This window comes from Saccopteryx leptura, chromosome 3 (assembly GCF_036850995.1).
Source record: "Saccopteryx leptura isolate mSacLep1 chromosome 3, mSacLep1_pri_phased_curated, whole genome shotgun sequence".
NCBI lineage: Eukaryota > Metazoa > Chordata > Mammalia > Chiroptera > Emballonuridae > Saccopteryx > Saccopteryx leptura.
In genome coordinates this window covers 238,882,438-238,910,094 of record NC_089505.1, presented here as the reverse complement: position 1 = coordinate 238,910,094, position 27,657 = coordinate 238,882,438, and the positions used below count along the sequence as shown (strand labels likewise).

At 36.4% G+C, this 27,657-nt stretch overlaps 1 pseudogene; it reads left to right on the top strand.

Annotated features, from left to right (window-relative positions):
- The first annotated feature begins 659 nt into the window (after positions 1-659).
- LOC136398440 (T-cell surface glycoprotein CD1b-3-like) lies at positions 660-27,478 on the top strand (annotated as a pseudogene).
- Positions 27,479-27,657: the final 179 nt, after the last annotated feature.

The following is a 27,657-nucleotide window of genomic DNA, read 5'->3' as shown; positions in this document are numbered from 1 at the left end:
CTTTTGTAGAGCAGTCTTCATCTTAGACTCCATACCTCCACAAAGTACTTCAAATTCTCCCTGCTTTTTGCATTCTTGTCCGATACAAACCACCCTTTGTTTGTGTATAACATTTCTCACTTAAACCTTAAGTGTAAAGCCAGTAGCCATGGCCACCATCACAACTGCCTGGTCCATGCAGGTTCTCATTTGATTCGAACAGACGGTAATGAAACAATGGAGCCAAGAACTGGTGGGCCATCATCTTTATCCTAGCTTGCACCCTGGCGGGCAAGAAATACACACAGTGGGAAAACACTTTCCTTTCCATTCAAGGCTCCCAAAGCCACTGACTTATCTGAGTTTCCTAGAATCAAAGGTTTCTAGCTAACTAGCCTTATTCACTTCTGTTCCCCATCTCCTTCTCTCTGCACAAACTCTGCATGAACTGGCTTCTCCTTCAGCACTCCACCATCTTGGCTGCCTCTCCTCTCCTCCACATGGCCTTTCTCTGCTCTCCTACAGCATGGGCTCCTCCTAGAATGTAATCACTCTTCCCCAGAATAATACGATCTCTCTTGCTTTTAAAACTTTTTGGCGCAAAAGCCCTCCCCCAACACACATTAATATAATCACACCCATCTCAAGCAGGAAGGGCAACTAATATTATCACCTGAGCAATGGGCTTCCACATGGGCAGTGCCATCTTTAACAAAGTGAGCGTAATATATTTTATCTGCCCAACACCAAGCAAGAAGTCCTTACTTTTCCTACCCTGTATCTAAGTGAATTAAAGTGTGACTTCCTTTGTTTTCAGTCTACCTCCTCAAGCATCTCCTGCCTGCTCCTCCTCTCAATGTAATTCTCCCATTCATCCTGGAATGTCTACTTCCTCCTGACTTCACCACCCTGCTCCTCACATTACCCCTTTCTTTCTTTATACCTCTTATACTTTATTACAACAGCCCTTCCCCACCATTTATGATATGTATTCTTTTCTCCTTTTTTCTACTTATTGAAAAGTCTTTGAATAGCTGTGGCTGGGTAGCTCATTGTTAGAGCATTATCCTGATATGCTAAAGTTGCAGGTTCAATCCCCAGTGAAGGGCATATAAATGACTCAACCAATGGGTCCAGAAATGTAGGCAAAAACAAATTGATATTTTTCTATCTGTCTATTTATTTATTTATTTTTTTAATTTTTTTTTTAATTTATTAATTTTTAGAGAGGAGAGGGAGAGAGAGAGTGAGAGAGAGAGAGAGAAAGGGGACGAGCTTGAAGCATCAACTCCCATATGTGCCTTGACCAGGCAAGCCAGGGTTTCGAACCGGCGACCTCAGCATTTCCAGGTCGACGCTTTATCCCACTGCACCACCACAGGTCAGGCCTGTCTATTTATTTATGCATCTATCTATCTCTGTATCTGAAATCAATCAATCAATCAATAGTTGTTTTTTTTTTTAAATCTATGCATACAGTCATACACCTGTTGACATTGAGGACTTGTTCTGAGAAATACATTGCTAAACAATTTTATTGTTGTGTAACTATCATAGAGTGCACTTAAGCAAATATAGATAAAATAGCCTAAAATACACCTAGGCTATATGATATACTTTATTGCTCCAAGGCTACAATCTTACAGAGCACATTACTGTACAAAAATATATATATAGAATTAAATCAAGCACAGGAGAAAATGATCTGATCAAGAGACGCAGTAAACACAGGAGGATAAGGCTATCGCTAGTATAACATGGCATAATGTTATACAGCAAACTTATTTTTCTGTAAGTAGGAAGCATACATTTTAAAATTATTAACTGTATAATAAACACATAAACCAAGATCATCATTTATTATCATTATCAAGTATTATGTACTGTACATATTGCATTGTTATTCAGTTATACAAACCCAGCAAAGTGGGTTTGGTTACCCCAGAATGACCACAGAAATATGAGCAATGCATTATGCTGTTATGATGGCCATGATGTCACTAGGCAAATAGAAATTGTTCAGCTTTATTATAATTTATGGGACTACCCTCTTCTACGTGGTTTGTTGTTTACTGAAAAGTCATTGTGTGGCTCATGACAGAACCGGATTGGTTTTTGGCTCATCATTTCACATCTCAAACCTTTTTTTCCTTCCAAATCTTAAATTTTAGGTTGCTTCTCTATCCCTTTCCTTCTTGTTGGCTTTAAAAATTCTTTTTCTCTGTTTTTATTTTATCCTGATCCCTTTGAGGTTCAGGGTATAGCCAGCTCTGAGCTGCATACTGGGGAGAGCATAGTAAGCTTCCCAAGGAGAGCTTTAGGAGGAGTGGATTTCCTGAGCTTCCAGAATGACATGTGCACACCTGCCGGAAAGGTGGCAGCAAAGCACAGAGGTTTTGTACACTATACTCTCAATATGAAGGTCTCTTTAGTATCATAGAGAAGCTCCTCTTAAACACCTGTCCCGATATCTCTTGGGTGTTCTTGATGCAGAGAAGGTGAAACTACAGAGACAAGGTTTGTCCTGTTTTCTCTCCAAGACCTTTTTATTTCACTTTTCACTACCTCTTTGAATTTAAAGGTTGGGGTTACCTAAGAAGAGAGGGCCTTCATCAGTAAATTGTTTGGATTCCAAAACAATGGGAGAGGTCACTGTCTAAATTTGTGGGTTTCTGAGTCCCCATGCTCTCGATTAGTGTCATAATGTGACACTGTCCTGCTCCTTTCTGCCCCAGTGAAGCCTGAGGCCTGGCTTTCCAGTGGCCCCCCTCCTTTGCTTGGTCATCTGCTGCTGGTGTGCCATGTCTCAGGATTTTACCCCAAACCTGTACAGGTGATGTGGATGAGGGGTGAGTAGGAGCAGCCAGGAACTTATCAAGGTGACATCCTGCCCAATGCTGATAGGACGTGGTATCTCCGAGTAACCCTGGACGTTGTGGCTGGGGCGGAGGTTAACCTGAATTGCCGAGTAAAGCACAGCAGCTTGGGAGGCCAGGACATCATCCTCCACTGGGGTGAGAAAGAACTGGACCTGGCTGGAAATGGGAGGAGATGAGCCACAAACATGGAGGGAGGGGTGAGCAAATGGTGAGACTTAGTGGGTGTGATGAAGAAACAGGGAGGGAGAAAGGGAGAAAAGGAAAGAAGGAGGAAAAACAAGAGAGAGAGAGATAAACTAAGGGAGAAATTTTCAACTGGTGTGTTACAAGAAATTTCAAAACTCGCAACATCTGATTATTTAGACAGGGGCACTGACTTGCCATGAGATGAAAAAGATTGAAAATCACTCATCTTAGGTACAAAGGAGGTAAGAGTCATGGACCTAGAAATTGGTTCAAGTAGCACAAGAGGAAGTAATAGAAGATAGATATGGACTGGTGTGTTAGAGAATCTGAAAGGGGAATTTGGATTTGCCTTCACATCAAAGCAGGTTGAGATGGAGCTGACACTCAGGTGAGCAAAGGAAGGGCAGGAGACTCAGGAATGAGTTTGCAGTGACATCTGTGTGTCTTCTCCCAATTTCCAGGACATCCCACCTCCACCATGGTGAGAATTTTGGCAATAATATTGCCCATCTTCATTCTTTTGATATGTCTTACATTATGGTACTTGAGGCGAAGGTAAGTTTTTAAAAATCTTTCTTTTTTGTTTGCCTCCCATTCTTTTATACCATTTTTATTTATTTATGTCACCTCAGCCTCGATCTTCCTTTCATTTATTAGGTTGACATGGTTCACCAAACCATACAAGTTTCCAGTGTACAACTCAATATACCACCATCGGCACTCTGCATCATATTCCGTCTCCCCAGCTCAGTCTCTTTCTGCTCTCCTCTTCCTACCTCCATCCCCCTTTCTCTCTGTTATCTGTTTATGTTTTGGGCTAATCCCTTCATCTTCTTTGATGCAGTCCCCTCTACTCTATCCCTCTGACAGCTGTCCATCTACTCCCTGTGTCCCTGCCTCTGCACTTTACCCCACTTCCCACCTATTTTATGTAAATCTGTGTTTTAATTGTGGTAAAGTATACATGACATGAAAGTTATCATCCCAGTCATTTTTAAATGCATAGCTTAACAGTATTAATTACACTTCCATTTTGTGTAAATCTCTAGTACTCTTTTCATCTAGAAAAACTAAAGTTGTATACCCATTAAAAACATCTTGTAAATTTCTGGTCTTCTAGGTCCGGACATCCAACATTCCACTTTCTGCCTTTATAAATGTGACTATTCTACATACCTCATGTCAGCTGAATCATTATTTGGTTTTTTTTTTTTATGACTGGATTATTTTATTTAGCATAATGTACTTATGGTTCGACTATGTTGTAGCATGTGTCAGAATTTATTTTCTTTTTAAGGAAGACTGAATAATATTCTATTGTATTTATATAGCCTGTTTGTTTATCTGTTCACCTGGCAATGGATATCTGGGTTGATTCCATCTTTTGGTCATTATGAATAATTCTGGTATGAAATGGGTGTACTAATATATCTTATGTAGAGCTAACACTGCTTGTGTTCTTAACAGGTCATATCAGAAAATCCTGTGAGATTTCATCATGTCTCCTTTCCCATTTGAAATAAATACCCTGAAGACCAGAAACTCAAGTTATCAGCCCAGGAGTCAATGTCATCATATTTAATAAAATAATTATCATATTTGATCAACTCAGAGTTTTCATAGGTTGTGAGATATATCATAATTTAATTTTTGATATATTAGTATTAATTACTGCTAATTTACACAGTAGCAGAAAAAGAATTAAGAACTATAAGATGATATCAATGGTGCACTCCAGCAAGATTTCAGAGATGTAAAATGCGAGAAAGAATGTATATTATAATAGATAAAGTACAGATGGTCCTCAACTGACATTTTTTTACTTTATAATGGTGTGAAAGCAATACATATTTAGTATAAATGGTACCTGAATTTTGATTCTTTCCTTAGCTACCCACATGGAGTCATGATATCATGAGAATAAACAACCAATATTCTATTATGTGTTTATTGTGTTAGATGATATTACCCACATGTCGGCTAAAGTGTTTTGAGCATGTTTAAGGTACGCAAAGCTTAGTTATCCTATGCAGTAAACTACTTACATTAAATGCTTTTTTTATTTTTATTTTTAGTGAAAGAGAGAGATAGACAAGGAGCTTCTGTATATAATTTAATGGTGAAGTATCTTTGTCTTCCTGTTTCAAAACATTTTTTCTGCTTGTGCTAAAATAACATTTGTCAAAGTTAGCTAACTAAATTTATGCTGGAATATTGTGTTTGCAGAGATACCAATCATGTTAATGTGATTTCTCTGTCACTATGTAGATGACTTTCTAACCCTCAAGGCCCATTTGTGACACTTCTTTCTCCTTCCCTAGTTCTACAATGGAAGTTTCTTTCCTTCTCTGGTGTTATGCAGAGAGCCATTTTTCTCAGTGTCCTCAACATAGCAGTGACATTTATTTTTTGTATTTGAAAGTCCCTTAAGGTTAAGCTTGTTCAAAATGGATCTCTAGCAAAATTTTTAACTTGCATATTATTAATTCAGTAATATTATCTGAGTTGATATAGCTGCCATGTTAATAGGTTTCCTCAAAATTACTTCCTTCCTCCTTTTATTCTTTATATTTGATATTTTACATTTTCTTATTATTATCAATAAAGTATTTCTTAAATAGAAAATATTTTTATATATGTGTTTATATCATGTTCTCCTTTTTTATGCCCTGAACCCCTCTGGGAAAACACCTTCATACCCATACTATAACTAGAGTTTACCTCCAAAGATTAATCTGAATATGATTCTGCTCCTCATTTCTTAGTGAGAATAAATGAGAAGTAGTATGTGTGAGGGATAATAGTGCAAGGAAGTTGTTAAATAGACAAGTCAGAATCAAGAGGGCCTTTCTTGCCTTCAGGGACTTTGAGATCAATGGTGTATCAATTCATTTTGATTTATATATTTTATTTATTTATCTATCTATCTATTTATTTATTTTGCTTATTCTAGTGGTAGAATTCAGATAATTTAAAAGTTCTCTGCCTTAATTATTGTTTTAAGTATTAAAAAATAATAAACCAAAAGTGAGTTTATTATTTTATGCATTTAATACTTAAATAAGAACAACAAAAGAGGTACATAAAACTAGATTATGTTATAAGGAAGAGTTTTAAAATATTCATGAAAAACATTTAATAATACTCTCCAAAAAGCAATAAAACTGCTATTCAACATATTCTCAGCCTGACCAGGTTGAGGTACAGTGGATAGAGCATTGGACTGGGATACAGAGGACCAAGGTTTGAAACTCTAAAGATGCTGGCTTGAGTGTGGGCTCATCTGGTTTGAGCAAGGTTCACCAGCTTATGTGCGGTATTGCTGGCTTGAACGTGGAATCATAGACATGACCCATGGTGTATGCCTTGAGCCCAAAGGTGGCTGGCCTGAAGCTAAAGTCACTGGTTTGAGTAAGTGGTCACTCACTCTGCTGTAGCCCCCCTGCTCCATTCAAGGCACATATGAAAAAACAATCAATGAACAACCAAGATGCCACAATGAAGAATTGATGCTTCTCATCTCTATTTCTTCCTGTCTATTTCCCTCTCTCTCTCTCTCTCTCTCTCTCTCTGTCACCATAAATAAATAAGTAATAAAAATATATTTCAATATTGCTTTATGATTGGCATCCTCACTTGCAATATTTTTACCTATGCATGGAATGAACATTACCACGGGTGCTTAGAGTATGTTGTTGCACAGATGAATGTTAAAGAAGTAATTTCTTCTTTACTTTTCTTCTCATTCAATCCTCAATCATGAACAAATTACTTTATCTGGGACTCAAATTTTTCATTGTGGTGCTTTGGGGGTTTTTTTACTTCGCTTTTTTAACTCACTAGCAGTGCTCCCAACCCTGGCTCTCCATTTATCTAGCTCTTGCTCCACTAAATACAATAGTAATTTTTAAATTTTTCCCCCTTTTTCCTGTTTCCCTCTTATTCCTCTCATCATATCCCTTAGTCAATCATCACCTAAAAGCAAATCATTTTATTCTTGACCCAATTTTTTTTCTTTTTTGCATATTGTGGGTCCATACCCCCTTTTCTGCCCCATTATCACTTCTCTCAACTCAGGCCCTCCATTATAGGTAGTTTTTGTTCTATTTAGCACAATATAATTCACAGTTCACCACAAGAAGATTTTCTCAAGAAGGAGGGGAGAGGAGAGGTGAGGAAAAAAGGGGGAGGAATAATGCTTTTTTATTTATTCTTATTTATTTTTTTAACTTTTTATTTTTTATTAATTCTTATTAATAGTATCAATAAAACTACCCTCAGATGCAATTAAATAAAAGGAAATCGAATATCATGGATACAAAAGACAGAGAGGTAGCACAGATACATGAGGAAAAATCTATGGAGAAAAAATTTAATATATTGAAAATCTTGGAGCTAAATGACAGAGAATTTAAAATAGAAATCCTAAAAATACTCAGAGATATACAAGAAAACACAGAAAGGCAATTTAGGGAGCTCAGAAAACAACTCAGTGAACAAAAAGACTATATTACCAAAAAAATTGAAACTATAAAAACAAACCAAACAGAGATGAAAAACTCAATTCATGAGCTGAAAAACAAAGTAACAATCTAAGCTAATAGAACAGGCCAGATAGAAGGTAGGATTAGAGAAATAGAAGACAAGAAAATTGAGGCATAACAAAGAGAAGAAGAAAGAGACTCGAAAATTTAAAAAAATAAGAAAGCCCTACAGGAATTATCTGACTCCATCAAAAAGAATAACATAAGAGTAATAGGTATATCAGAGAGAGAAGAGAGAGAAAATGGAATGGAGAACATATTCAAACAAATAATAGATGAGTACTTCCCAAGCCTGTGGAAAGAACTAAAGCCTCAAAGTCAAGAAGAAAACAGAACTCTGAGTTTTCTTAACCACAACAAACCTACTCCAAAGCACATTATAATGAAATTGGCAAAAACCAATGACAAAGAAAAAATTCTCAAGACAGCTAGGGAAAAGAAGAATACAACATATAAAGGAAGGCCCATTAGATTATCATCAGATTTCTCAACAGAAACGCTACAAGCTAGAAGACAATGGACTCCAATATTTAAAGTCCTAAAAGAGAGGAACTTTCAGCCATGAATACTATAACCATCAAAGCTATTCTTCAAATATGAAGGAGAAATAAAAACCTTCACAGATACAGAAAAGATGAGGGAATTTATCATCAGAAAACCCCCACTCCAGGAATTACTAAAGGGGGTTTTCCAACCAGATAAAAAGAACAAAACCAAACCACAAGTAAAAGCTGCAGCAAGGACACAATAAAACCAAATGTAAACTGTGACAACAAAAAAAAGGGGGAAGGAGAGGACAAAGATTAACAGTAGCAAAGGACTATGGAGTGCAAAAGTACTCACAAGATAGTGCACTACAATGAACAGGGTAGAAACCCTTTTCATTACTTAATGGTAACCACCATTGAAAAAACCACCACAGAAGCACATGATTTAAAAAAGATAGAAACAGAGGAAAAATGCATGAAATACAACCAAACAAAAAGAAAAGATTAAAAAATGAAAGAGAAGAATCAAACAAGATACAAAACTAACAGAAAGCAATGTATAAAATGGAAATAGGGAACTCAAAAGTGTCAATAATTACACTAAATGTAAATGGATTAAACTCACCAGTAAAAAGGCACAGAGTAGCAGAATGGATTAAAAAAGAAAATCCAACTGTATGCTGCCTAAAAGAAACTCATCTAAGTAAGAAGGATAAAAACAAATTCAAAGTGAAAGGCTGGAAAACAATACTCCAAGCAAACAACACCCAAAAAAAAGCAGGTGTAGCAATACTCATATCTGATAATGCTGACTACAAGACAGAAAAAGTACTCAGAGACAAAAATGATCATTTCATAATGATTAAGGGAATGCTGGACCGAGAAGACATACCAATTCTTAATATATATGCACCAAACCAAGGAGCACCAAAATATATAAGACAGCTACTTATTGACCTTAAAACAAAAACTGACAAAAATACAATCATACTTGGAGACCTCAATACACTGCTAATGGCTCTAGATCGGTCATCCAAACAGAGAATCAATAAAGATATATTGGCCTTAAACAAAACACTAGAGCACCTGGATATGATAGACATCTACAGGACATTTTATCCCAAAGTGACAGAGTATACATTTTTCTCCAGTGTACATGGATTATTCTCAAGAATTGACCATATATTGGACCACAAGAACAACATCAGCAAGTTCAGGAAAATCGAAGTGGTACCAAGCATATTTTCTGATCATAAAGCCTTGAAACTAGAATTCAACTGCAAAAAAGAGGAAAAAACCCACAAAGTTGTGGAAACTAAACAACATACTTTTAAAAAATGAATGGGTCAAAGAAGAGCACAGAGATCAAAAGATATATACAGACAAATGAAAATGACAATACGACATATCAGAATCTATGGGATGCAGCAAAAGCTGTAATAAGAAGAAAGTTCATATCACTTCAGGCCTATATGAACAAACAAGAGAGAGCCCAAGTGAACCACTTAACTTCATACCTTAAGGAACTGGAAAAAGAAGAACAAAGACAACCCAAAACCAGCCGAAGAAAGGAGATAATAAAAATCACAGCAGCAATAAATGAAATAGAGAACAGAAAAACTATACAAAAAATTAATAGAACAAGGAGCTGGTTCTTTGAAAAGAACAACAAAATTGACAAACTCTTGGCAAGACTTACCAAGGAAAAAAGAGAAAGAACTCATATAAACAAAATCCAAAATGAAAGAGGAGAAATCACCACGGACATCATAGATATACAAAGAATTATTGTAGAATACTATGAAAAACTTTATGCCACTAAATTCAGCGATCTAGAAGAAAGGGATAAATTCCTAGAACAATACAACCTTTCTAGATGGAGTCAAGAAGAAGCAGAAAGCCTAAACAGACCTATTAGTAGGAAAGAAATAGAAAAAACTATTAAAAACCTCCCCCAAAATAAAAGTCCAGGCCGAGAATGTTATACTAGTGAATTCTATCAAGCATTCAAAGAAGACTTGGTTCCTATTCTACTGAAAGTCTTCCAAAAAATTGAAGAAGAAGCAATACTTCTAAACACATTTTATGAGGCCAACATAACCCTCATACCGAAACCAGGCAAGGACAGCACAAAAAAAGAAAACTACAGACCAATATATCTCTAATGAATACAGATGCTAAAATACTAAACAAAATATTAGTAAAACAAATACAACAACATATTAAAAAAAAGTACATCACGATCAAGTGGGATTCATCCCAGAATCTCAAGGATGGTTCAACATACGTAAAACGGTTAACGTAATACACCATATCAACAAAACAAAGAACAAAAACCACATGATCTTATCAATAGATGCAGAAAAGGCATTCGATAAAATACAACACAATTTAATGTTTAAGACTCTCAACAAAATGGGTATAGAAGGTAAATATATCAACATGATAAAGGCCATATATGATAAACCAGGGGTCGTCAAACTTTTTATAAAAAGCGCCCACTTTTACAGTGCTGGTCAACCTGGTCCCTACCATACAACCTAACAGTGCCGCGATTGGCCCATCATGAAAGCTGGAACGCCCACTAGTGGGCGGTAGAGACCAAGTCTACCAGCACTGCAAATCTGGGCGGTTTTTATAAAAAGTTTGACGACCCCTGTGATAAACCATCAGCTAACATCATATTAAATGGCACAAAATTGAAGGCTTTCCCCCTTAAATCAGGAATAAGACAGGGTTGTCCACTCTCTCCACTCTTATTTAATGTGGTGCTAGAGGTTCTAGCCAGAGCAATCAGACAAGACAAAGAAATAAAAGGCATCCATATTGGAAAAAAAGAAGTAAAGGTATCACTTTTTGCAGATGATATGATCCTATACATCAAAAACCCCAAAGAATCTACAGAAAGACTACTAGAAACAATAAGCCAATACAGTAAGGTCATAGGATATAAAATTAACATACAAAAGTCCATAGCCTTTCTATATGTCAACAATGAAACATTTGAGAATGAACTCAAAAAAATAATCCCCTTCACGATTGCAACAAAAAAAATAAAATACCTAGGAATACACATAACAAAGAATATAAAGGACTTATATAATAAAAACTACAAAACATTGTTAAGGGAAATCAAAAAAGATACAATGAGATGAAAAAAATATTTCTTGTTCTTGGATAGGAAGAATAAATATAATCAAGTTGACCATATTACCCAAAGCAATATACAAATTAAATGCAATTCCCATCAAAATTCCAGTGACATTTTTTAAAGAAATGGAACAAAAAATCATCAGATTTATATGGAACTATAAAAAACCTCGAATAGCCAAAGCAATCCTAAAGAAAAAGAATGAAGCTGGGGGCATTACAATACCTGACTTCAAACTATATTATAGAGCCATGACAATCAAAACAGCATGGTATTGGCAGAAAAATAGACACTCAGACCAATGGAACAGAATAGAAAGTCCAGAAATAAAACCACATATATATGGTCAAATAATTTTTGATAAAGGGGCCAACAACACACAATTGAGAAAAGAAAGCCTCTTCAACAGATGGTGCTGGGAAAACTGGAAAGCCACATGCAAAAAATGAAACTCGTTTACATTTTGTCCCCTTGTATGAAAATTAATTCAAAATGGATCAAAGACCTAAATATAAGACCTGAAACAATAAAGTACATAGAAGAAGACATAGGTTCTAAATTCATGGACCTTGGGTTTAAGGAGCATTTTATGAATTTGACTCCAAAGGCAAGGGAAGTGAAGGCAGAAATAAATGAATGGGACTATATCAGACTAAGAAGTTTTTGCTCAGAAAGAGAAACTGACAACAAAATAAACAGACAGCCAACTAAATGGGAAATGATATTTTCAAACAACAACTCAGATAAGGGCCTAGTATCCATAATATACAAAGAACTCATAAAACTCAACAACAAACAAACAAAGAATCCAATAAAAAAATGGGAAGAGGACATGAACAGACACTTCTCCCAGGAAGAAATACAAATGGCCAACAGATATATTAAAAGATGCTCATCTTCTTTAGTTATTAGAGAAATGCAAATCAAAACTGCAATGAGATACCACCTCACACCTGTTAGATTAGCTATTATCAACAAGACAGGTAATAGCAAATGTTGGAGAGGCTGTAGAGAAAAAAGAACCCTCATTCACTGTTCATGGGAATGTAATGTAGTACAACCATTATGGAAAAAAGTATGGTGGTTCCTCAAAAAACTGAAAAAAGATTATTACCCAGCAATCCCTCTACTGGGTATATACCCCAAAACTCAGAAACATTGATACGTAAATACACATGCAGCCCATGCTCATTGCAGCATTGTTCACAGTGGCCAAGACATGGAAACAACCAAAAAGCCCTACAATAGAAGACTGGATAAAGAAGATGTGACACATATACACTGTGGAATACTACTGAGCCATAAGAAATGATGACATAGGATCATTTACAACAAAATGGTGGAATCTTGATAACATTATACGAAGTGAAATAAGTAAATCAGAAAAAAACAAGAACTGCATTATTCCATAAGTAGGTGGGACATAAAAATGAGACCAAGAGACATTGATAAGAGTGTAATGGTTACGGGAGGGGGGGGGGAGAAGGGAAAAAGGGGAGGGGGAGGGGCACAAAGAAACTAGATAGAAGGTGACGGAGGACAATCTGACTTTGGGTGATAGGTATGCAACATAATTGATTGACAAGATAACCTGGACATGTTTTCTTTGAACATATGTACCGTGATTTATTGATATCACCCTAGTAAAATTAATAAAAAAAAAAAAAGTAAGGAATGTTAACTGTGATTTCCACATTGAGTGGCTGCCCAGGGTTCCACATTGGATAGAACCCTGATTACAAATGCCATTTTAACAACCAGTTTGCCAAACTCAACAAAAAATTAGGTATCAGTTCTGATCAACCAGTGCAAACTAGCTGAATCCCACCACTGGCTTATTCCATAGTTTTCTAAATACACTACTGAAAAAAAACAAATTCATTTGATTAAAACAGCAGCACAGAAAGGTGAAAAGCATTTGAATTTATTTTGTATAGAATTTAAAAAGGGAAGTCAGAGCAAGCAGAACTTTTGAGAAATGAAGGGTTTTGGAAGCTTTTCTCCCACCTAAAATTTTTAGGACAATGTTGACATTAAAGTTGAGATGGGAAAGAAATGGCTGAAAATATAGGTTTATCCTTTCGGCATTAGAATAGCGGGTTACTTCTCCAGAATTCATTAAATTCCATCTCATTTTGTAGAGTACACCTGTTGTTGTATGCTTTACTGCACCCTCAGCTACAGTCTGGGGCCCTAAATAATCTATGTTTCTTGGAGTGTGGACTATGCATCACCACCAGCAGCAGTACCTATGAGTTTGTTAGAAAATATAATTTTCAGACCCCACTATAGCTTACTATATAAAAGAACCCCAAAAAGGAACTAAAAAGCTGTGTTTTAACAAGCCTTTCAGATTATTCTGATATACATTTAAGTTTGAGAACTCCTGTTCTAAAGACTTCTCAGCCTTTTACTATTGATATTTGGGGGCAGATGATTCTTTGTTATGGAGGGTTGTCCTGCGCATCATAGAAATTTTAGCAACATCTCTACTCACAAGATGCCAGTAGTACATTTCCAATTTTGGCTGCTCTATATATCTTCAGATACTGCCAAATGTCCTTTAAGGGTGGTAAAGTCAACTTCTGATGGAAGCCTGCTTAGTTGGAATAATGTATTCACAGTGTGTATATGACCTAATTTGGTCCAGTCCAGCTAACACTGACCGATTATATTTGGTGAATGAGAAAAGATGGGGTCTTTTTGTCTGGATGGTATGCCACGTTCAAAGCTCAAGATTGCCACAGAATTTTGTTCCATGAGTAAAGATGATCAGGAATAAAGTGCACAAATAAACAGAATGATGAATTGACAGAGCCAATGATCAAATCCTGCTCTTCATAGAGACTTAGCTACCTACCTCTGGATACCTTAGTTATATAAACCCAGGTTTCATTGTTCCTTTTAAATCAATTTAGTTTAATCTTTAATTCCTTAAAAATTCTGATTTCTTTGCCGTCTCATGACTTGCAACAGTCTTTTGTGTTCTTCTTAAATTTTCTTTATTTTCTTTGTTCTTCTTAATCTCCTCTCCCTCCCCCAAATCATCTCTCCAATGTAATTTCCTGAACTCATGATTTTTCTCTAAGTGTCCTTAGCTTGGAACACGTTAATTTATTCATGATTTTCATATGAATTCTAAATAACTTACTTTTAGAAAGATAATTTTAGTTTCATGATATATGAGCTTTTCAACTTATTCTTTTATTTTCTTTTTTGGCGATAGTGTGTGTGCATGGATATGTATTTCTGAGATTTTTGCTAATGCATAAAAATATGTTTAAAATATTTATACCTGGCTCAGTATCTATAAAATTAACTGAGAAACTTTTATATTTTATCTGTAGTTCCTCTTGGATAGTCTATGCATACTTTTATGACATCTATAAATATGAAAAATCCAATTGTTTCTTTTGATTTTTTATTGCATTGTCTTGCCCACCTGCACTGTCTATAAATTCTAGTAGCGATGAGGAGAACTGACAGCTGACATTCTCATCTGTTTAAATATATCAGATAAGAATTATTCAGGATTTAATATTAGTTATTATAATTAGTGTTAAGAGTTTGTGAATATTTTTTATAAAATTAAAAACATTTTCTTTCATTTGCTAAATATTTATCATTATTACTGTAATTATGAATAGCTATTGAATTTATTAGGTGCTTATTCTGCCTCTCTTGAAATAACAAGATATTTTATATTTTGTCTTTAATAGAGTAAATCACATTTATTAATAATCAAATGGTAAAATAAAATTGTGGTTCTATAACATATCTCTCTTGTTCTTAATGTATGTATATGAATTCAGTTGATAATATTTTGTTTATAATATATTGTTCCTTATTATCTGTAACTTTCCTGGTAAGTAATTCTATTAATGATTGTTTGCATCATAAATTGAATCAAGAAATATTTTTCATATTTCTATTTTCAGAGCTGGTTTGCGTGTTTTTTATTGTTACTATTTTGTATAATTCACTTGTGAAGTTATATATGTTGGAACATATTTTTTTGATTAGGATGTAAACTTCACAGCTAATTAAAAAATAAATATATCTTTATTCAAATTATATACTTATTTTTCTGTCATATTTGTTATGTTGTGTTTTTTAAGAATTTGTCTGAGTTTTCAATGTCCAATTTATTGTTGGCTCTGTGCATAATATTTATTAATTATCACATTAATTTCTGGAGGGTTCACAGTTATGTACCTTTTGCCAGGTCTTGAAAATTTATTCTTTCTCATATTTTTTTTTTCTAATTTTAACAGGTATTTAACAATTTTATAAATTTTTCGAAAACTAAGCTTTGGCTTTGATAGGTGTTTCTATAAGCATATTATTTCCTTTTTCTGCCAATAGTTATTTGGTTTCTTAATTAAATTTATTGAGGTGGCTTTGGTAAATGAAACTATATAGGATTAAAGTGTAAGTTCTATAATACCTTATCTGTATATTGCCTTGTGTGTTCACAACTCAAAGTCAAATCTTATTCCATCACAACATACTTGAATCTCTTTAACTCATACTACTCTCCCACGTCATTCTCTCTGGTAACCACATACTAATGTCTGTGTCTATGAGGTTTTGTTTGTTTGTTTTTGTTTATTTGTTGCTTCAGTTTTATGTCCCAAATGTGAATGAGATCATATAGTTCCTGACTTTTTCTGTCTGACTTACTTTGCTTAGCACAATATTTTCAAAATCTACTTATGTTGTTTTAAATGGCAATATTTTATCTTCTCCTATGGCTGAGTAATATTCCATTGTGTATCAGTACTATGTCTTCTTTATCCAATTATCTATCAAAAGACACTTTGGTTGTTTCCATGTCTTGGGCACCATGAATAATGCTGCAATGAACATACAGCTGTCTAAATCATTGCAAATAAATAATTTCATATTTTTTGTGTAGATGCCTATAAGTGGAATACTGGGTCATATGGTAACACTATTCTTAATTTTTTGAGGAACCTTCACACTGTTTTCCATAGTGACTACTAGTTTTTATTTCCACCAGAAGTGAATGAGGGTTTATTGTTCTCCACAACTTCTTCAACTCTTATTATTACTTGTTTCATTAGTAATAACAAAACACATTGTAACAGTGTGAGGTGCTATCTCACCATAGTTTTGATTTTCATTTCCTTAATGGGTAGTGAAGTTGAAAATCATATACCTGTTGGCCGTTTGTATGTTTTCTTGGGAAAAATGTCTGTTCATGTCCTCTGCTCATTTTTTATTGTATTGTTTATTCTTTGGTGTTGATTTGTTTAAGTTCTTTACCCTTTTTGGATTTAAACCCCTTGTCAGAGATATTTAAAAATATTTATATCTTCTCTCACTTGGTTGGCTTTTCTATTGTTTGCTAGTAGTTTGTTTCACTATACAGAAACTTTTTATTTTGATGTAGTTCCATTCATTTATTTTTGCTTTTATTTCTCTTGCTTCAGGGTCAAATGCATAAAATCCACTCTAAGCCCAAGGTTCATAAATATAATTATTCAAGTTTTCTTTATGTAATTTCTTGTTTCTGGTCTTATATTTAGGTTTTTTATCCAGTTTGAGTTCATTTTTGCATGTGGGGACTAACAGTAATCTATATCATTCCTTTTACATGTGGTTTTCAATTTCTCAGGACAATTTGAAGAGACTTTTTTTCTTCATTTTTTGTTTTTGGTTCCTTTGTCAAAAATTATTTGTCTGTATACAAGTGGTTTTATTTCGGGGCTCTCAATTTGTCCCATTCGTCAGTGTGATTTATTGCCAATACCATGCTCTTTTATCGTGGCTCTGTGGTATAATTTGAAGTGAAGTAGTGTGATACCTCTGGCTTCATTCTTCTTTTCCCAGTTGGCATTGGTTATTCAGGATCTTTGTGATTACATAAAAATCTGATGATTTCTTGTTCTATTTAATTTTTATTATTAATTTTAATGGGATGACATTGATAAATCAGGGTACATATGGTCAGAGAAAACATTTCTAGATTATTCTGACATTTGATTATCTGCATTCTCATCACCCAAAGTCCAATTGTCTTTCATCATCTTCTAACTGGTTTTGTTTGTGCCCATCTCCTTCCCCAACTCCCTCCCTCTCCTCCCCTGCCCCCTGTAACCACCACACTCCTGTCCATGTTTCTGAGTTTCATTTTTAATGTTCCACCTATGTATGGAATCATATAGATCTTATTTTTTTCAAATTTACTTATTTAGCTCAGTATAACGTTATCAAGGTCCATCCATGTTGTTGTAAATGATCCGATGTCATCATTTCTTATGGTTGAGTAGTATTCCATAGTATATATGTACCAATCCACTTGTCCACTGAAAGACACTTGGGCTGTTTCCAGATCTTTGCTATTGTGAACAATGCTGCCATAAACATGGGGGAGCATTTCTCCTTTTGAAACAGTGCTATAGTGTTCTTGGGGTATATTCCTAAAAGTGGGATAGCTGGGTCAAAAGGCAGTTCAATTTTTAATTTTTGAGGAATCTCCATACTGTTTTCCACAGTGGCTGCACCAGTCTGCATTCCCACCAGCAGTGCAGGAAGGTTTTCTTTTCTCCAAATCTTTGTCAGCACTTATTCTGTGTTGTTTTGTTAATGAGCACCATTCTGACCCGGTGTGAGGTGATATCTCATTGTTGTTTTAATTTGCATTTCTCTAATGATTAGTGATGTTCAGCATTTTTTTCATATGCCTATTGGCCATCTGTATGTCCTCTTTGGAGAAGTGTCTATTCATTTCTTTTGCCCATTTTTTGATTGGATTGTTTGTCTTCCTGGTATTGAGTTTTACAAGTTCTTTATAAATTTTGGTTAGTAACCATTCTATTTCTTTAAAAAATTGACATTGGGATTTTAATGGGAATTGCACTAAATCTGTATATTGTTTTCGGTAATATGGCCATTTTAACTATGTTGATTCTTTCAATCCATGAACATAGAGTATCTTTTCATTTCATTGCATATTTATCATTGTTTTTAATACAGCTTTGTAGTTTTCAGTAAATACATGCATTACATACTTTCATAAGTTTATTCTTCAATATTTTATTATTTTTGTTGCAATTGTAAAAAAATGGAGTTTTTAAATTTTATTTTTTAGGGATTCATCTTTGGTATATAAGAAAGCAGCAGTTTTTATATATATATATTCTGATACTTTACAGTATTTATTGTTTCTAAGAGTTTGGGGGGGTTCTGTATATAGAAACATGTCATCTGCAAAAGTGACACTTTCACTTATTTTTTTCTGATTTAGATGACTTTTATTTCCTTTATTGGTCTGATTGCTCTGTCTAGAACTTCCAGAACTGTGTTGAATAAGAGTGGTAAGAGTAAACAACCTTGATTTATTTTTGTAATTTTAGAGAAAAATCTTTCAGTTTTTTACAATGGAAATTAATACTGTCTGAGGGTATTATATTTCATCTTTACTATGTTGAGGTATTTTCTTCTATAAATAACTTATAGTGTTTTTCAATCAAAAATAAATGGTGCATTTTATAGAATGCCTTTTCTGCATCTATTAATAGAATCATTTTTTTTTGTCCTATATTTGGTTAACATGGTGTATTACATTGATTGATTTGCATGTGTTGGACCATTCTTATGCCCAGGAAAAAATCCCACTGAACTGTGATGTATTAGTTTTTTAAGATATTGTCATATTATTATATTCAATTTGCTAGGATTTTTAAAAGATTTTTGCATCTGTATTCATCAGAGATATTTGTCTGTAATTTTACATTTTGTGTTTTCCTTGCTGTAAGGTCGGTGGATAGAGGGCTAGTCACGTGGGAACTTAGGCTCCGGGAACTTTGGCTAGGACCGCCCACAGTCAAGCACGCCAAAAAGAAACTTCCTAGGACTCCTTGGAAACAAAAGCGATTGACTGTCAGCCAGTAAGATTTTTCTACGTCATATTAGCCCGACTGCCCTAGAGGGACTCTTTTTTAAATATACCCACGCGGTCTCTCCATGTGTGATTTTTTTTCTGACCTCCATCTTGCACGCCAGTGAGTCTCGTCCGAGGAACGCTTTGTACTGAATAAAGCCTTTTGAACTTACCACACCTGGTGGCTCCGAGACCTGTTCCTTCCTTCTCGGTGGGGAAAAATACCTTACACTTGCCACGTATTGGTTTCAGGGTTATGTTGGTTTCGTAAAATGTGTTAAAAAGTATTGCCTTTATTTCAATTTTCTAGAAGAGTTTAAGAAAGGTAAGTACCAAATCTTCTTTGAATGCTTGGTAAAATTTACTAGTAAAGCCATCTGTTCATGAACTTTTATTTTGGGGATAATTTTTTACATTTGATTCCATTTCTTCACTGGTTATTGGTTTATTTAGGTTTTGCAATAAATATGATTCAGTCTAAGAAGGTTGTATAGTTCTAAAAAGGTATCCATATTTTATGAATCATTTATTTTGGTGGCATTTAGTCTCTCACAGTATTCTAGTATGATTCTTTGTATATCTATGATGTATATAGTAACTTCTCTTTTATTTTTCATTTTGTTTATATTAGTTGTTTCTCCTTTATTTTTAGTGAAACTAGTCAGGGGTGTTTTTACTTCTTTAAGATGTAGTGTTAGATTGTTTACTAGGGATACCTCTAATTTCTTGAAATAAGCCAGGAATGATATAAACTTTTCTCTTATTACTGCTTTCATTATATCTCAGAAGTTTTAATATTGTATTGTCATTCATATTTGTCTCTATATATCTTTCAATCTCGCCTTTGTTTTTTCTTTGACCTGGTCATTTTTTAATAGTATGTTGTTTAATTTGCACATTTATGTGGATTTCTTTACTTGCTTTTTGCAGTTCAATTCTAATCTCAAAGCATTGTTGTCGGAGAATATGCTTGGTATAAGTTAAACCTTTTATAATTTGTTTAGGCTAGTTTTGTGACCCAACATATTATTGAGCTTTAAGAATGTCCAACGTGCCTTGGAGAATAATGTATGATCTGATGTTCTGTGATGAAAGGCTCTGTAAATGTCAGTTATGTCCATTTGGTCTAACATGTCATTTAAGGCCAATATTGTTTTATTGACTTTGTTTTAGATCATTTATTTATAGCTATCATTAGAGTTAAGCTCTCTAACTATGACTGTGTTTCTGTCTGTTTCTTCTTTTATTCCTGTGAGTACTTGCTTTACATATTTTGTTTCTCCATGATTCAGTGAAAAAATACTAAGAAGTGTTATGTTTTCTTGCTATTGTGTCCTCTTCATCATTTGAAATGTCCATAAAAAATCTGTACTCAAAAAAAATATAAGGTTCTAAAGACAAAGTGAGGAAGATACCAAAAAGTGGAAAAATACATTGTTTTCATAATTAGAGAGAATTAATATAAGGTCTACTGGAAAGTTTTGTCCATTTTTAGAATAAAACAAAACATAAATTTTTCTTACCGTCAATAAATTTTATTAAATAATATATTTCCACACCAGTCCTATCTTTCAAATATGGTCCAAAATCATTTGCTGAGCTGAATTAAGCCTTTCTGTGATCTCCAATGTTGTCAGAAAAGGATCTTGCTCCAACATGGTCTTAACAACATTGTCATCAATCAAAGATGGCTGCCCAGAATGTGGCTTATCAGAAAGGTCAAAATAACCTGTTTTGACTTTTTTGAACCATCTTCTGCATGTCCTATCAGAAACTATACCTTCACCAAACAATTTCAATAAATTTCTACATGCTTCTGTAGCATTTCTTCCTTGTTGAAATTTGTATACAATACAGTGATGCAATGAACTTTATCAGCCATGGGTACACTCGCTTCACACATAAGACTAACATGAATCAACTTTGTTTTAGTTAATTTTCTACATAAGTATGTATACATTAAGTGATAAAAATAGAGAGGCACACATGTGCCCAATAAACATGTGCTTACATGTCAAAACTTGTGATAGAAATGAACAGAACTTTCCGGTAGACCTTTATATTATTAGAATGGCCGTACTACATAAAGCAATCAGTAGAGTATATGTAATTCTATCAAGACATCAATGATATTCTTTAAGGAACTGGAACAAATATTCTAAAAATGTATTTGAAACCACAAAAGACCCCAATAGTTACAGCAATCTTAAGAAAGAAGAATGAGGTTGAAGAAAGCATACTACTGAATATTGAACTTTATTACAAGACCATAGGAATCAAAATGACATGATACTGGCATAAAAACAGACATATCGCTCAATGGAAGAGAATAGAGACCCCAGAAATGAAGCCATGCCTTGAAGGTCAATTAATTTTTCTTTTGATCCTGAGAGTACATTTATTAAAGCTGGGGACAGTAAAACAAAGAGGGGGTAAGGATAGAAAAAACTACATCAGTGGCCCCAGGCACAGCTTTTTTGCTCTCTAGAAATGTTATAGAAAAAAAAAATGTGTAATAAGCAGGGCTGCTTTTGCTCACTGGAAGTAAATGTTTCAGTGGCAGAAGTGACCCAAGATAGTGCTACTATTGTCTTACTGACAAGTCAGAGAAAACAAGGCTCTGGAGATAGGTTCAGTGTGTAGCCCTGAGAGAGCCACTACTGAGGATGGAAGGGCCCAAAGGGCTGACTAAATCTGTTTACAAAGTAACAACACACAGCCATGCAATTCATTTATCCGCTTCCTAGAACAACTTGCTATACAAGTAAGAAAAACAATATATGTAAATGGTCAAGACAATTGGTCTGAAACACCCCCTCACTACCCTCCCCTCCCGGAGATATTAGAGTCATAGATCAACAGACAAAAGAAACAAGTGCCTTTCTAGTGAAAGCTGTAAAGGTATATAATACTGAAAAAAAGCCTACTTTGAGGATCCAGTGTCTTGATGCCTATTGGGCCACTTACCAAGAAATAAATCTCCTTTCTCCAGCACATTGTCTGAATGTGTTTGTCTCCTCGAGTTGCTTCCTTTGTCCCTGCAATAAATTTTCTGCTGCATTGGCTAGGAAGCATAGAGGAATAACTTCCACAATAGGTGAACTTTTAGGACCTCCATTGAGCAGCGCCAGAACCATCCTGTAGACATGGCCCACTGAGTGTGCACTGGGGCTTTACCCTTCTGGATATCTCCAAAAGGTGGAGCAGCGGGTGGAGGCAAACAGTCCCCTCCATCATACCAGCACGGATCAGACAATGCAGGAATGGAAAATCAGAGGTATAACTGAGTTACAGTATGGCAAACTGGGCAAGCATAGCTAGCTAAGAGGTCCTGTTCCAGTTGGGCAGATGGAGGATTGATCACCCTCCAGAGGATGGGTTACAAGTGTTGGGAGGATATGTGAAATAGAGTGAGTATTGAGTGAATGAGACAGAAATTGGAGGGTTCCAACTTCCTCCCACAAGGCCAAAGTTGAGTCCCGAAGCACTAGTTCATAGGGCACCTCATATGGCTCAGAGAAAGAATTGCATGCTGATGGCTTATATCAGCTTGCCATAAGCCAAGATAGTCTGATATCTCCACAAGGAGAGCTGCTGGTGATGGAGGAAGTAAATGATGTCCCCTCCAAATTCCCTTTATCATTTTCCCATTTTCTCCATATGACATGACCATTGCCTGTTGTAGAAGGTATGGGAGGTTCACAGGGAAAACCCACTCCCCTGGCCAATGTGATCAAAAACTTTAAGAATGGGTTCTTAGAGGATTAAGGAGTCACCATATCCTAATGGAAATTGAGAAACTTGTATGAACTGGAAGAGCACATGTTCAGGATTGGGTGGCCAGCATAAGGAAGCTTGGATAGGTCCATTGCGCAAAAAGTGTGGCAAGTTTGCCCTGGCTGGTTGGCTCAGTGGTAGAGCGTCGGCCTGGCGTGCAGAAGTCCCGGGTTCGATTCCCAGCCAGGGCACACAGGAGAAGTGCCCATCTGCTTCTCCACCCCTCCCCCTCTCCTTCCTCTCTGTCTCTCTCTTCCCCCCCCCCCCAGAGAGTCTCCATTGGAGCAAAGATGGCCCGGGCACTGGGGATGGCTCCTTGGCCTCCGCCCCAGGTGCTAGAGTGGCTCTGGTTTAAACAGAGCAACGCCCTGGAGGGGCAGAGCATCGCCCCCTGGTGGGCAGAGCGTCGCCCCCTGGTGGGCGTGCCGGGTGGATCCCGGTCAGGAGCATGCGGGAGTCTGTCTATCTCTCCCCGTTTCCAGCTTCAGAAAAATACAAAAAAAAAAAAAAAAAAAGTGTGGCAAGTAGTCATTGGAGATTTAGGCGACTTCAACCAGTTTTCTTGTATAAACACTTGGCTTACACTGGTATTGCAAACTTCTCCTTGGTTCAGAGATCAGGCATCCACTGTACTAATAAAAAAACAGGGAAGCATTCCCCGCAACCCAAGAAGCAGCTACCGCCACTGGTACCAAAAATCTTAGTCTCCGGTGAATTAGAAGAAGTAATAGAAACTTTGAAACCTCCCCCCACTTATGTATGGGCAAAGCTTTACCTTTCCATATCTGACCCCTCACTGAACCCAGAGACTGCCAACCGCCCCTGCTGGGACACTATCTACTGAGAAAATTAAAGGCTACTATATCTATTGTTGTCAAAAGGTGGCAAGACTTGCAGGTATCAAAGCCTAGGTTTGTTTTAACCCTAACTATTCCCAGAGAGGATGAGTGAAGAAATTTTTCCACCAAACCTGGAAAACTCCCAGTCAGAAGTTGACACAGAGATGGCTTAAAGTCTGTACTGAAGACAATCATCCTGTTTTGGGGACCAAAACTTCAACAGGGTTTTTGCAGTTTAGATTTTTGGGGGACAGCCTGATGAGGTGGTGGCACAGTGGATATAGTGTCAGACTGGGATGCAGAAGGACCCAGGTTCGAGACTCCGAGGTCACCAGCTTGAGTGCAGGCTCATCTGGTTTGAGCAAAGCTCACCAGCTTGGACCCAAGGTCACTGGCTCAAGCAAGGGGTCACTCAGTCTGCTGAAGGCCCATGATCAAGGCACATATGAGAAAGCAATCAATGAATAACTAAGGTGTCACAACGAAAAACTAATGATTGATGTTTCTCATCTCTTTCCGTTCCTGTCTGTCTGTCCCTATCTATCCCTTTCTCTGACTCTCTCTCTGTCCCTGTAAAAAAATAAGAAGAAATAAAATAAAATATATTTTTGGGAGACAGAGTTATAGGAAACTAACTGTAAGCTGACAGTCTACCCAACCACCACTTCACTTGACTGATTAAGTTGCAAAAGGCTAAGCCCTTCCCCACACTTCCATGTTAGCTGATACTCATCCTACCCTGCATGTTCCCCAGAAATATTGGAAGCAAGTTTCTTTTATCCTTTGTTTAGTAAAGTTAAGATGATATGTATGGTGGGGGTTTTCTGCACTTGGTAAAATTCCTGGGTTTCCTTGGAAATGTAATCAGAGATCTCATTGATTTGCCAATGGCCCATTGTGCCCTATAAATAAAGCAAGATGCAATTTTTGGGCACAGTCTGTTTCTGCTATAAGCTTTGCAGAACTCTCCCAACCCATTATTTAATTCTTTAAGTGTATTTTCTTAATTCTGCATTTTCTTCGTTCCAACTCAGGACCTGGAATTACTAGTTGCACTGGTTCACGACAAGTGTCATTCAGACAGGGACCTGAGAAAGAAAAAACTAAACTGAAGGCAGGTGACAAAACTCCCCAAGTGTGCACAGTAAGTATATAATATTCTTGAAATAGAGTTTTAGAGGAGAGTATAATTGGGAGTAATAAATTATGGGACAGTTAGGGTCAAAAGTGAGGGAACTTTTTATTTTTGTACAAATGTTTTTATTTGAGGAGAAGCTGTTGTTTGATCAGAATGAGCTAGAAACAGAGAGATGTATGTATGAGAAGCCTTTGGAGTCTGAGGATGACTTGGGAGATAATAAAAATGTCGAAGCTAAGGCCGTTTTAATCGTTGCGCCTTCGTGGCCCTCTGCTCTTCCATACCCTTATTGGGTTGCTTCCAGAGTCTCTAACTCAGACCCTTGGAAATCCCCACTCCAACAATCTTTAGATCAGGTTCAAGATACAGGGGCCAAAACAAAGGAATTGAGCAAAATTAGGCAGGCTCTGATGAGCCATTTTAAGAATTTGTTTCACAGCTGATTCAGGGAGTTGAAAGAATAGTAGTAGACAAAGAAGTAGGAAGGATTTTAGTAAAACAGTTAGTGTATGAAAATGCTAATTCTGTTTGCCAGGTTGCACTTCGGCCTCACTGCAATAAGGAAGATACAGAGGACTATATCAGAATATGCACTGATATTGGGACTTCATATATGAAAGGTCTTGCTATTGCCATAGCGCTTAAGGGGAGCCTTTCAAGATACTTTCCTAAAAGGCAAAACAAACAAAATAAGGAAGGTCAGGGAATTACTTCTGCCAGTGGATCTTGTTTCCAATGCAGGTGTTCCGGACATTTTGCTAGAAACTGTCCTGCTCCCTTTGGATATCAGTCTTGGCCTCTCCCTCAAGAGCAGCCAGCTCTTAAGGCTCCGGACCTCTGCCCCGTCTGTGGGAGAGGGAAACATTGGGCAAATGAATGTAAATATACTGCCGAAGGGCAGGTAATTCAGGGAAATGGACAACGAAGCCTTCCCCAAACCCATCAACTAAGTTTGCAACTCAGCTAAAATTGAGGTAGAGAAATCTCAGCATAATCAATCTGAACTGCAGTTGCAGCAGCTATTGGAATATGAGAATAAATAGAAGACTCGGGTGTTAGGAAAGTTACAACTTTTTTTATTATTGTCTAATTTTCTTTAAAGTTTTAGCTACAATCCTCTGAACTATCATTTTGTTTCTCTCCTATTCTTTGCCTGGAAATTGGGGCAGGAGACACCTGTTTGGATCTGGCTATGCAAAATTTTTTGTAGCCACCTGAGATTTTTTTGAAAGAATTTTGTTTAGCCTCATTCATCTTTTGTCTCTCTCTCAAAAAATGAAATCCCAGTTTCTCTCTGGTTTGTCTGATTCTTATTTGTGCTTAGTATTTGTTTAATGTTGTCTAAAATGTGTTCACTTTTAAAGCCTGAATTAAGTTATTGCATGCAAAAATTGGATATGCCAGCTCTAATATTGAAAAAATAAAGTAATTTTATCCCTACTTTTTTTTTAATTGGAATTTGTAAGGAGCTGCGAGGCTTGGGGCTGGGTGGATTTTCCATAATAACAGTGTAACTTTTTTTTTAAAAAAATGGGAATATAATTAAAGTTACACTAGATTATTCCTTGAGAGGCCCCGGAAGGAATACAAGTATATTTGCAGAGGCTCAAGGAACATGACATTATCATCTCATGCCAGTTGCCTTGAAACACTCTCTTACTGCCTGACAGGAAACCATGAACCAATGACTACCAACTAGCACAAGAACTGAAAGCAGTAAACCAGGCAGTAGTAATTCTGTATCCAATAGTACCAAACCCATACACTGCCCTAAGCCTCCTGCCTGCTCAAGCCTCTTGGTTGACTTGCTTGGACGTAGAAGCTGCCTTTTTCAGTGTAAGATTAGCTCCTGAGAGCTGTGAACTGTTTACTTTCCAGTGGGAAAACCCATCTACAAGAGCAAAGGTGCAGCACACCTATACCCAACTTCCACAAGAGTTCAAGAACTCCCCACCATCTCTGAGGGAGCTCTTGCTTGTGACATCCAGCTGTTTCCAGCACAGGACATTGGGTGCATCCTCCTTCAGTATGTAGATGACTTGTTGTAGGGTGACAAGACGGCAAGGATGTGCTCGAGGAACAGATGAGCTCTTATATCATCTAGAAAATAATAGATATAATGTCTCCAAGAAAAAGACCCAGATCTGTCAGAGATTCATTCTCCAGCAATGGAAAAGAAGGCTAGGGGTGGATTGAAAGCATGTCATTCAAAACATCTTGATCCCTACCACTAGGAGACAAGTCAGACAGTTCCTGGGTCCACTAGGATTCTGCCATTTGTGGATCCCAAATTTTGAAGTCCCGGCAAAATCTCTCTATGAGATCACAAAGGGAAGAGAAAAGGAACCCATGGAGTGGGGGCCTGATCAGGACTGTATTTTTCAGACTCTCAAAAAGGAATTGCAAGTTGTCCCAGAACTAGGCCTTCTTGATCTAGCAATACCTTTTACACTGTATGTCTCTGTGTTAACTCAGAACTTAGGATTATGGCCAGAACAGTTGCTTACCTTTCCAAACAATTAGATGTGGTTGCTAAAGGCTGGGCCCCCTGTTTAACAACATTGGAAGCTACAGCTATGTTAGTATAAGAGGCAGACAAATTAATTTTAGGAAAAGACTTGAAGGTGCAGGTGCCACATGCTGTAGTGATTCTGATGAATGCCACAGGACATCATTGGCTCTACAAAGCCTGCCTCACTAAATACCAAAGCTTACTATGTAAAAACCCAAGACTGCTAATAGAAGTGTGCACCACTTTAAATCCAGC